Source organism: Chanodichthys erythropterus, unplaced genomic scaffold, assembly GCF_024489055.1.
Source record: "Chanodichthys erythropterus isolate Z2021 unplaced genomic scaffold, ASM2448905v1 ctg000870_np12, whole genome shotgun sequence".
Classification (NCBI taxonomy): domain Eukaryota; kingdom Metazoa; phylum Chordata; class Actinopteri; order Cypriniformes; family Xenocyprididae; genus Chanodichthys; species Chanodichthys erythropterus.
Window position 1 is genome coordinate 52,935 of NW_027125668.1, and position 13,104 is coordinate 66,038.

Sequence of the window (13,104 nt, forward strand, 5' to 3'; positions counted from 1 at the left end):
AATCTAACTGTTTTACCAGATAATCTTTGTATTAAAATAAAAAGGTACAAATAAGATACAAACAAACATGTTAAAAAGGTTGTACAAGTTCATTCATGTGTCCATCTAAAATGAAACACAATTTTCTTTTTGAATTGTACATTAAGTATACATATAGAAAAAATGCAATAAAATAGGGGGCATACGGACATCACAAAAGAGTATAATAATTAAATCAACACAGTATTACATTTCGTGAATGTAAATTAAATTATAAATTTAAAGGTTCTTTACAACAAATTCAAGGATGTTAAACATTTCCGACACCTTTGATTTTAAATGTTTTGACATTTTCTTAAATTAAGTAAAAACTAAAATTGGGTTTACAGTGGATAATTCTGGCTTTGTAAAGATGAAATTTACTCAGAAGACAAAGCAGTAAAACAGTGCAATCAAGTATAACATCATTAGAATCAAAATCAGACAAGAAAATGATAGATTCAGTCATTTGTACTAGTTTGTTACAGCAGAAAAAAATGGTAACACTTTACTTGAAGGGGTGTGCATAAGACTGACATGACACCTTCATAATCATGACATGACACGACACGTGTCATGAATATGAAGGAGGGTTTATGAATGTTTATGACAACTGTCATTAAATGTCATTCGCTCAATTATGTCATTTTTAATGCAAAGAGGACATTGTTTGAGATGTCCGAGTTATGACAACTTGACATAAATCAATACATAACCTGTCAGTGTCTTTGTCATGACAATTTGACATCATTTAGCTTTATGGGTTTACATTACATTAAACTGTCATGTGTTTGGTTTTGACATTGGCTGTCATGAGCTCAAGTACAGTGGTACAAATTGAACTTGTCATTAAAATGTCATTAAGTGACAATACTCTGACAAATAATTTTATAACAGCGTCATGGGTTGCTCTTTCCTGCTCGCCTTCTCGTGACTCACAACTCAACTAAACATGTTTTTGACTCAGCCGAGAAAGCTCAAGCCTTTGCTGACTCTATCACAGTCAAGGACAACTCTGCACAGTCTGCATAAATGTTTTTAGCAGTCAGACTGTTTGGCAAGTCTTTTGACTTTTATGTGTTTGGTCATATCGTCTGCGGGGCCTTCATGAGTACTATATCATAGCTGGTGCAGATCAGTTTGATCTGTATATTTTTCTTTCATCTAACGTTATGTTAAGAGCACAATACGTGACAGGGCATTCTTAGTGTTTATTGATTTGATGACTAACTTGTATTTTTCTTCATATGTAACAGGGATTTGAGGTGCAGTTCATTCTCAGGTATTTTCCTATTTTTTGCTTTGTTTTATTGGTTTTGTAATTTTGTAGTACTGCTACACTTTGTTACTTTTCAGCTCCACAGTATAATATGGGTTTTTTACGCCGCTTGGTTCGGGGAAGCGGCTTGGATGGGGTGGGAGGACGTAGTTTGTGTTTATTGTTTATTATTGTTCATCCTTCATTTTATCTGTGCGATTCTGCAGCTAAATTGATATATTTTGTAAAATGGCACATACAATAACTTCACCACAAGGAGGCGATATTACTTTAGCTAGCTGGAATGTGTGCGGCTTGAATAGTCAGGTGAAGCGAGCTAAAGTGTTCTCGTATTTACGCTCCATTTCAGCTGACATCATTTTCCTACAGGAGACGCACATTAAGCATGGTGAACAGAAGCGCCTAAGGCTACGTCTACACTAATCCGGATATATTTGAAAACTGAGTTTTCGTCTAAAAACGCTCCGCGTCCACACTATCATTTTCAAACATTTTCCAAAAGTTGCTCATCCACACTGAAACATATGAAAACGCTTACATCCCCCTACTGCGCATGAGTAAAGCTTCGACCTGCGTCATTCCCGCTATGCGTTTATTTACTTTCCGGCTCTGTGAAACTTTGAGGCAATGTCGAGGAAAGGCACTAAGTTTTTTAAATGGACCGACAGTGTGGTGGAGTTGTTGCTGTGAGTAACACAGGAGTATAAAGAGGCCAAAGCAAGCGAGAATGTAGACTGGGAGACGTGTCTTGGCTGAATTGGTCATATGACTGCATCACATGACTAAAAATGCGTCACCGTATTCAAAAGCCTCCGTTTTCACAGTCCACACTACGACGCGAAGACGGTGTTTTCAAATGTATCCGCTTTGGAGAGCGTTTTCCAAAAGCTATGTTTTCGTTGTCTTAAAACGCAGTCTCAGTGTGGACGGAAGGCCAAAACGGAGAGAAAAATATAAGTTTTTAAACGAAAACGTATTAGTGTGGACATGGCCTAAAATGTAATTGGATTTCCCATGTATTTCAATCTACTTTTTCATGTAGGGCCAGAAGGGGTTGCAATATTACTGCGTAATTTTGTTCTGTTCAAACATATTTCTACGTTAACAGATCCTAACGGTCGTTATATTCTTGTCACCTTAATCGCCTCTAAACATTTTACTTTTTTTAAATCTTTATGGCCCTAACTACGACGATCCTGCTTTTTTTCGTAAGGTATTTAATCTTCTACCTTCTCTTACCGATACTCACTTTATAGTTGGTGGCGACTTCAATTGCATGTTGGACCCCGTCTTGGGCAAATTTCCTGTTCGCTCAGATCCATCTTTTAACGCTATGTCAGTCATTAAACATCTTGCTGAGTCACTGGACATTGTTGATATATGGAGGCTACACCATCCCACCGCTAAGTTTATTGAGATCAATGACAAAGGTGATGTTTCCGACTCAGAGTTATGGGAAACTTTTAAAGTAGTGATGAGGGGACATATAATTTCCTATGAGTCAGCTGCAAAGAAACTCAGACATAAACGTTTAGCGGAAATACCAAATTGGAAAAATTATACAGGGATACTGCAGACTCAGATGTTTTAAATGATATTATGTCGCTTAAATATGAATATAATAAGATTACTTCAGATCAGGTGAATGAGATGTTGCTAAAAATTAAGCAGTAACATTTCGAGATAGGGGATAAACCAGATAAACTATTAGCGCGGCAATTGAGAGGTTCCTATGCTAGTAGATCAATTCATAGTATGGCTGACAAAGATGGTACAATATTGTGTAATCCAAAGGACATTAATAATCGCTTTATGGAATTCTATGCAGATTTGTATGAATCCAAGACTTCTGTATCATCAGAGACAATTGAAGACTTCCTTCATTCACTTCCCCTTCCAAACTTAAGTGAAGCTGATCTGGAAATGCTAAATGCCGACATTATTATTCAAGAGATACTGGATACATTTCATGCTTTCCCTAACTGGAAGGCTCCTGGCCCTGATGGCTTTTGTATTGAATTTTATAAGAGGTATGCAGGTAGAATAGCACCCCTTATGTTACGGATATTCAATCATTCTTTTTGTGAGCAGAAATTACCTCCTTCTCTTTACTTTGCCAATATTTCTTTACTTCTTAAGAAAGGCAAGGATGAGACCAACGTGTCTTCTTTTCGTCCAATTGCTCTTCTCAATACTGATTTAAAAGTGTTCACCCAAATTTTGGCAACTAGATTAAACAAATGTATTTCAACTATCATTCCCGCTGACCAAGTCGGCTTTGTCCCTAATAGATTTTCTTTTTTCAATGTCAGACGTTTTTTAAATATAATTTACTCTAAGCAAAAAAACTCACTTTAAATTGGCTATTATTGCATTAGATGCTGAGAAAGCTTTTGATCAAGTTGAATGGAATTACATTTTAACCACTATTAGAGAATTTAATTTAGGAGATAAGTTTTCTTCTTGGGTCAGTATGTTGTACCACCATCCATGCGCATCTGTTTTAACAAATATTGACAGATCGCCACAATTTGAATTGCACAGGGGCACACGACAGGGGTGTCCACTTTCACCCCTGTTGTTTGCCATCGCCATAGAACCTTTGGCAATTGCTATTAGACACCATCCGCAGATTCCACCTTTAAGCATAGGCCAGGTAGATCATGTTATATCTCTTTATGCCGATGACGTTCTTTTGTACGCTCTGTTCCCCCTCTGTTGGATTTATTAAATTCATTTAGCACCTTTTCAGGTTATTCTGTTAACTGGCAAAAAAAAAGCGAGTTCATGCCCATCAGCAATAAAATAGATCCAGTTTTCATGCAGAGTCTGCCTTTTAAACTGGCTTTGGACATGATAAAATACCTCGGTGTGGTCGTCCCCAAGAATCCAAAGGATTTAGTTAAATTTAATTTTTTTGTGATACTAGATAACTTGAAACAGGACATAGAAAGATGGACCAAAGTTTCGTCATGGCGACGTAACTAGTTACGTTGTGGCAACCGGAAAAGTGAAAGGTGCCTATACGTCGCCACAACGTAACTTTGTGACGTTGCCAGTAAGTAACTGCGACATCGTGGCAATGTCATGGCGACCTCGTAGATCTACAGTTGTGTGTTGGTAACCAGTCAACGCTGTGGCAACCGGAAAAGTGAAAGGTGCCTATACGTAGCCAAAACGTAACTTTGTGACGTTGCCAGTAAGTAACTGCAACATCATGGCAACCTTGTGGATCTATAGTCGTGTGTTATGGAAGGCCAAAAGGGCCAAAACGTGTGAAACTGATGTGTAAACACGTAATTATGCCTTAACGCGTCATTTACGTGTTAACACGTCATTTACTTGTTAATGCGAAATTAACAATTTCAATGACCGACACATCGGACACCATATTGGACCATGGAGCTTTAGCACCACCTACTGCTGAGGCACTCTAGCTCAAATGCACAAAACCAGCATAAAGGTTTGTAAATTGCAGTTTTAATGTGAAATATATTGTGAAGTGTTTTTTAACACTAGAACCGCCGGGGGTCGCTGTATACCTAAAACCGCCATGCGGGTAAATTTTACCCACATACATTAGACCCGTTTTTATATAGCTAAATAACATATTATTTCACTGTATTATGTCACTGTCTTCACAAAGAAGTGTCTAGAGTCATGAAATGATTATGTTTTGTCATCAACTATATTTTTGTCCTGTTGTTTTATGTTCAAGGCTTTTTTTATGCAGGCTACATTAATCACTTTTCATAACGGTCAAGTTAAACAAGTCTGCACTGACAACGAGAATTAGAAGGAAGTAAATACATATTTGGGTGGTGTAATATTATAATTAATCATATATTAAGATAACCCATGTTATTTAAATTGCTAAAATAGCCTATAGACAATAATGAACAATAATAATTCACCACACTGCATAGGATGTATGATGCGATGACAAATTCAAGCGCGCAGCTTCACCTTAATTATTTATATCCAAAGTTTATTGATTCTGTCTCTCTGTAACTATTAGCAATCCTGTCCTGAAGAACAGACTCAGTCTAATTTTTCTCAGGTCTCTGGATCGCTGTCAGATGCTGAGCCGACCCAGGACTCGTCACTGATTTCATCAGACTCTCATTCATTCACGGCATTTAGGGCTTCTACCCCTTCGGCATCCATAAATTGCCGACTTTTACTCCATTGTGACTTTATTTATGAAACCGATGACCGCTAATTCAGTGAGTGAAGAAGTTGCCTAGCAATGTACAATGTTTAAACATAAGGGGACGCGAAAATGACAGCGCGGAAATACAGGCGTTATATAGCGGGTAAATTTGACCCGCGCGGCACTTATAGGTATAAATGCTTCGTTTTTTGATCTGGTTTTATCTAAGCAATTTTTAACACCAAGGGATTGTAAATTACACAATTTCAGTAAAAGTCAATGAGTGGAAGACTTGAATGTTTTATTGAAAACCTGTTATGTACATTTGAAAAACAGCCGCGGGTAAAATTTACCCCGTGGCGGTTCTAGTGTTAAAGGTACAATATGTAAAATTTTTGCAGTAAAATATCCAAAAACCACTAGGCTAGTGTTATATATTTTGTCCAGCTGATTACTAACAATATCTCTAATGTTTTCAACTACTTGTAAATCATGAGAAAATTCCCATTCTAAACCGGACACGGGGCAGTGCAGTCGCCTGTCAATGACGTGAGTTACCTTTGTTACCGCCTTTACTGACGTAGAAACCACATGACAACAGTGCCGTGGACAAATGCGGAAGTAGCGTCTAGCGTCCAGCAAACCACTAGCTTGCTTCAAGCAGTTCCTTATTTACTTCTTGCACGTTTTATGGTGGATTGTGTTACTTATATATGGAACATAATTACTGTTTACCATCTGCCGCTGGTTCTGTCGACAAGGACAGCTCCTGTAAACTCATGACCGGAAAAGCGGAAGCGGCGACTGTGTCATAATAAAAGTTCCGCTGCTCATGAGGCGTGTGTTGATCAATCGCTACATAAATACAGTATAACTACAAATCAAGTATTTTTTTAATGGGCCTATTTATTTAGAGGTTAACTATAATTGTGAAAATGGCCATGGCTTTCAGGGGTTGAACAATCACAATAGAAATTGTGTAAGGATAATTAATTGTGTGAAATAATTAAATAAAACAGTATTTACATGTACACTTACACTTACACTGCAGCATATTTCTAAAGCCTAAACTGTTTACTGACATTAAAAAGTAAATCAATATTCTGTTTTTATAACTCAACCCCTATGCACTAATATTTGTTATCACCCTTATATCACCCTTAAGCACTATGAATCTGAGATAGCTTTGTGCATTATTCTGCAGTGTATTTCAAAGTTCAGTGCATTCATTTGGCTATGCCTTATAATCAGACACACTCAAGACATATGACACTTTTTTTTCAAGGGCTGTAACTGCTTTCAGTTGCTGAGGTGTGTGGGTGCATATATATATATATATATATATATATATATATATATATATATATATATATATATATATATATATGGGCCGACTGATTCAAGCTGATAGAAGAGCAACTTTGACTGAAATAACCACTCGTTACAACCGAGGTATGCAGCAAAGCATTTGTGAAGCCACAACACGCACAACCTTGAGGCGGATGGGCTACAACAGCAGAAGACCCCACGGGGTACCCTCATCTCCACTAAAAATAGGAAAAAGAGGCTACAATTTGCACGAGCTCACCAAAATTGGACAGTTGAAGACATTCAGATGGTAGAGTCAGAATTTGGCGTAAACAGAATGAGAACATGGATCCATCATGCCTTGTTATCACTGTGCAGGCTGGTGGTGGTGGTGTAATGGTGTGGGGGATGTTTTCTTGGTACACTTTAGGCCCCTTAGTGCCAATTGGGCATCGTTTAAATTAGGGCTGCACGATTAATTGCATGCGATTGTCATGCGTGTCTCATCAGTAAAGCCGGTTCTGTGATTAGCGGTAAATGTTCATCACCTGCTTTCAAATGGAGCAGCACTTAATATACAGAGCCGTAGTTCGCGGACAAGCTACGCAATATCGTGTTCATAATCGCAGATGAATCGCCTTCGATTATGAACACGATATTGCGTCCAGCGAGTCGAGCAGCATTGCCACACAGATTCTGATAGATGGTCAGTAATAATAAAACAGGCAGTGAGCCAAAGCTGTTGGCTATTAGGTAGTTGTGAATGCAGGTGCAAAGTAAATTATTATATCTGAGATAAACTAGTATAAGGATAATATTTCTGAGATAAACACACGTAAGTTGCCAAATTCATGGACACAGAGTCGTTCCCTGAATGAAAAATCTAGTTGAATTCTTGTTTTTTCATGTTTTTGAAAAAAAACACATTTTTCTGCTTTCAATTACTTTTTTGAGTGTCATCTCACTTTGTTTATCCCTTCTGAGTTCCTCTATCTCAGCAAGTCTGATTTCCAGATCTTGTAGTTTCTTCAGTACATCTGTGCATGTTTTCAAAGGACAAGTTGGTTCTGAAGCAGCAGGTTCTTTCACGAAAACAAGACATTTGAACACGGTGTAGCACAGCGTAGCACGGTTCAACTCTGCTCAACGCTGCTGCCTGTCTGCTGTCTGACCTACGCTCGGAGCTTCATGGAGTTTATCCTAAATCCTTCTCTTTATTCCTATTCACATAATATAACTTTCTTATTTTCACTAGATTACTTAACCTATTGCATAGTATTACTAAACGGAACGATTTATTACTAGCAATCCACCAGCGTAATCACCTAGTGTTAGCCATAGCCCGCTAGCCTGCTAGCTACCGTCTACTTTCTTTTTTCCTTTAAACCAACCTTCCTTGTCGATTGAATGGCGGATTTATCCGATGTATGTTATTCTGATCTGTCCTCGCCAGATCGGGAAGCTGTGGAGACGTTGCTGCCCGGCATTCATCGATCCACTGCGAGTCCACCATAGTCACATGTTTGCCGGGGGCCAGAGCACCTGACATCAAAGCAAATTTAAAAGTGCTGGCTAATGCTAAACGTAAATATTCTAAAAGCATTATCCACGTCGGCACAAATGATGTTCGACTTCGCCAGTCGGAGATCACTAAAATTAACATTAAAGAGGTGTGTGAACTCGCAAATTCAATGTCAGCAAAAGTAATTTGTTCTGGCCCTCTTCCTGTTCGTCGGAGTGATGAGATAGTTAGCAGGTTATCATCACTCAATGGCTGGCTGTCTAAGAGGTGTGCGCAGAATAATATAGGTTTCATAGACAATTGGAAAAGCTTTTGGGGCAGACCTGATCTGTTGAAAAGAGATGGTATTCATCCCTCCCGGGATGGTGCTGCTCTTCTATCTAGAAATTCGCGTCCTGCGATCAGGACGCAGACAAACTGGCTAAACCGACCGTCTGCTAGCCGCCTCATGTCACAGAACTCAGATAATTATCAGCACATAGAAACTCTTTCACCTAGATATTATCACAGAGACTGTGTCTGTACCTCGAACTAGTAAATACAAAAAACTTCCAAAACCTTTTAAGGGTAAAAATTTAATTGATGCTCAAAAAATGAAAATCACAGATAAATCAGATAAACAAATGATAAAGCTTGGGTTACTGAATATTAGATCTATTTCTTCAAAAGCACTTACTGTAAATGAAATTATCACAGACAATAAACTAGACTTGCTGTGTTTGACAGAAACCTGGCTAAAACCAGACGATTACATTACTTTAAATGAATCTAGTCCTCAAGGTTATGATTATTGACACAATCCTCGACAGAAAGGCAAAGGGGGAGGTGTTGCTGTAATTTATAGTAATATATTCAGAATCACTCAAAAGAATTTCAAATATAATTCCTTTGAAGTGATGGTGCTTTATGTAACATTATGTAAGTTGACATTTGTGCTGGCTACTGTATACAGGCCACCAGGGCACCATACTGACTTTATCAAAGAATTTGCTGATTTTCTATCAGAGTTAGTACTGGCTGCGGATAAAGTCCTTGTTGTTGGTGATTTTAATATCCATGTAGATAATAATAAAGACGCATTTGGATTGGCATTTAGACAACACGTGTCAGGACCCACTCATTGTCGTAATCATACCCTAGATCTAATACTGTCGCATGGAATTGATATTGATGCTGTTAAAATTCTACAGCAGAGCGATGATATATCAGATCATTATCTAGTCTTGTGTATAATACAATTAGCCAAGGCTGCAAAACCACCACCCAGCCATAAATATTGTAGAACCATCACGTCTACCACTAAAGATTGCTTTATAAATAATCTCCCCGAACAGTTTCATCGCCTTAGTATACCTGACAACTTAGAAGAACTCGATGCTGCAACAGAAACTATTGGCTCTCTCTTTTCCAGCACATTAGATGCAGTCGCTCCTTTACGTCTAAAGAAGATTAAGGAAACTAATCCAACGCCGTGGTATGATGAGCACACTCGGGCTCTAAAACGAGCTGTTAGAAAAGCTGAACGTAGTTGGAAGAAAACAAAACTAGAAGTCTTTCGCCTTTCGTGGAAAGAAAAAATGATTGAGTACAGAACAGCTATAAGAAATGCTAGATCTACTTATTTTTCAAATCTCTTAATAGAAAACAAACATAATCCTAGGTATTTATTTGACACAGTGGCTAAATTAACTAGAAACAGAGATTCAACTGCTGACGTTTCCATAGAGCACAGCAGTAATGACTTTATGAACTTCTTTACTTGCAAGATTGATAATATTAGAGAGAAAATTAAAAACATGCAACCGTCTACAGTTTCGCTTCAGACAGTGCACTGTAGTGTCCCTGAGGTAAAACTAGAAGCATTTGCCACTATAGGAGAGGAAGAATTATCTAAACTTATCAAATCATCAAAATCAACAACATGTATGTTAGACCCAATGCCGACTAAACTACTGAAAGAAATGCTTCCAGAGGTCGTAGGTCCACTTCTTGATATAATTAATTCATCTTTAACACTAGGATATGTGCCAAAAACCTTTAAGCAGGCTATTATTAAACCTCTTGTTAAAAAACCTCAACTAGATCCGAGAGATTTAGTAAATTACAGGCCAATCTCGAATCTACCTTTTCTGTCAAAGATACTAGAAAAGGCAGTTTCAACACAACTGTGTTCCTTTTTAGAAAGAAATGGAATCTGTGAGGATTTCCAGTCAGGATTTAGACCATACCATAGTACTGAGACTGCTCTCGTTAGAGTTACAAACGATCTACTCTTATCATCCGATCGTGGCTGTATTTCTCTATTAATGTTATTAGATCTCAGTGCTGCTTTTGACACTATCGATCATAACATTCTTTTAAAAAGACTTGTAAACTATATTGGCATTAGTGGAATTGCTTTGGCATGGTTCAAATCGTACTTATCTGACCATTATTAGTCTGTAGTAGTTAATGAAGAGATGTTGTATCGATCACAGGTTAAATATGGAGTACCACAAGGCTCAGTACTAGGACCATTGCTTTTCACTCTGTACATGCTGCCCTTAGGAGAGATAATTAGGAAGCATGGTGTTAGTTTTCACTGCTACGCTGACGATACTCAGCTCTATATTTCCTCACGCCCTGACAAAACCTACAAATTCACAAAACTAACAGAATGCATAGCTGACATTAAAAACTGGATGACAAGAAATTTCTTATTATTAAATTCAGAAAAAACTGATATCCTAATCTTTGGACGAAAAACTTCCTCACGAAAAAACCTTGAATACTCTCTATCACTTGACGGGTGCTCCATTAAATCTTCGTCCTCAGTTAGGAACCTGGGTGTGCTCTTTGATACCAATCTTTCATTTGAAAGTCATGTTTCTAGTATCTGTAAAACCGCCTTCTTCCATCTAAAAAATATATCTAAATTACGACATATGCTCTCAATGACAAATGCGGAACAGTTGGTTCATGCATTCATGACCTCAAGACTAGATTATTGTAACGCTCTACTGGGTGGTTGTTCTGCTCGGCTTTTAAACAAACTACAGTTGGTCCAAAATGCGGCAGCTAGAGTTCTTACTAGAACCAGAAAGTATGACCATATTAGCCCAGTTCTGTCAACATTACATTGGCTCCCTATTAAACATCGTATAGATTTTAAAATCTTGCTACTTACTTATAAAGCTCTAAATGGTTTAGCTCCCCAGTACCTAAGTGAGCTCTTAATGCATTATAGTCCTTCACGTTTATTGCGATCTCAGAATTCAGGCCAGTTGATAATACCCAGAATATCAAAATCAACTGAAGGCGGCAGATCCTTTTCCTATTTAGCACCTAAACTCTGGAACAATCTTCCTGGCTTTATTCGGGAAGCAGACACACTCTGTCAGTTTAAATCTAGACTAAAAACACATCTCTTTGCTCTTGCATGCACATAACACATTATCAATACATTAACATTTTTCAAATCCGTTAAAGGATTGTTACGCTGCAATAATTAGGTCGGCCGGAACCGAGAACATTTCCTATAACACTAGATATACCTGTACATCAGAATAAGAATGGCATCTACGCTAATATCTGTCCCTCTGCTTATCCTGAGGTTTGCCGGGTGCTGGATTCAGGCCGTATCCAGATCAGATGGAGAACATGTGTCTGGACCTGACTACAACGTAGCCCAGGAGACAATGGGCCCACAGATCCAGTTCTGGCTGCATCTATAATTCAGATTTTTAATCCCTGTATCCGCTTACATATATTTATATATAATCCATTTTTAATCTCTATAATAAAAATGTATAATTCAGATTTTGATCTCCATATCCATTTACATATATTATATATATCTTCCAAGAGGTTTTTTCCCTCCTAGGACTTTTTTTGGGTTTTTCTCCTAGGGGTTTTTTTCCTCCCTGGGAGTCAGCCGACATTGGCTTAATGTAGCACCATCTTGTATATGTTACATATTACCACGCTTGTTTGTACAGCTTATTTTTAATCACTTCCCTTTTTTCTGTGCTTCTAATATGTAAAGCTGCTTTGAACAATTACCAATTGTAAAAGCGCTATATAAATAAATTTGACTTGACTTGACTTGACATTTGTACAGAAGCAGAAAAACTGCTACTCTGAACTTCATTCTTAATGCTTTAGCTAAAGCGTGTTGGAGATGTGTGTGCTGTATCTGTATGTTCAGAACGTTACAAATCGAATGCTTTAATGCCATAATCTTCAGTAATGCTCACATGATTAACAATTTAGCCAATGACCGACAAAACAGCCTACAGCATATGACTGTTTCTCAAAAAATATTGTTGTGCTGGCTTAATGTTTTACAAATGTATGCAATGTTGACAGATTAAAGTTGTGTTTTCTTTGGCAGCTTTAATCTTACAAAACACTGAACTTTGGGCTTAATAACAGCACAAACTATCCAGTACTAGTCATGCATTCCTCTATGTTTGCAACATGTTTTTTTCTGCATTCACTGTAGTTTGGATTCTGAGAGCCACACAGTGACGAAACGCGGCTGTTTGAGATCCTGCTGTGCTTATTCCATTAATTCATGTATCATATCATACAAGGTATAAATAATTTAAATAAACATATCAAATACTAGAACATGTGTATGATGTAGTATTTTAGTTGATTTACTCTTGCCAAGCTCTGATTTCTGAGACACACACACAGAGGAAACAGCAACGCAGCTATTTGATTTGTGCTCAATTCATTCAAAGATCTCATTCATTATTGCAGTGACCCTACAGGTTTGTGTATAATACTGTGTTTTCCCCTGGCTCTCCTGAAATCCAGCGAACACGAGGAGTGACAGTG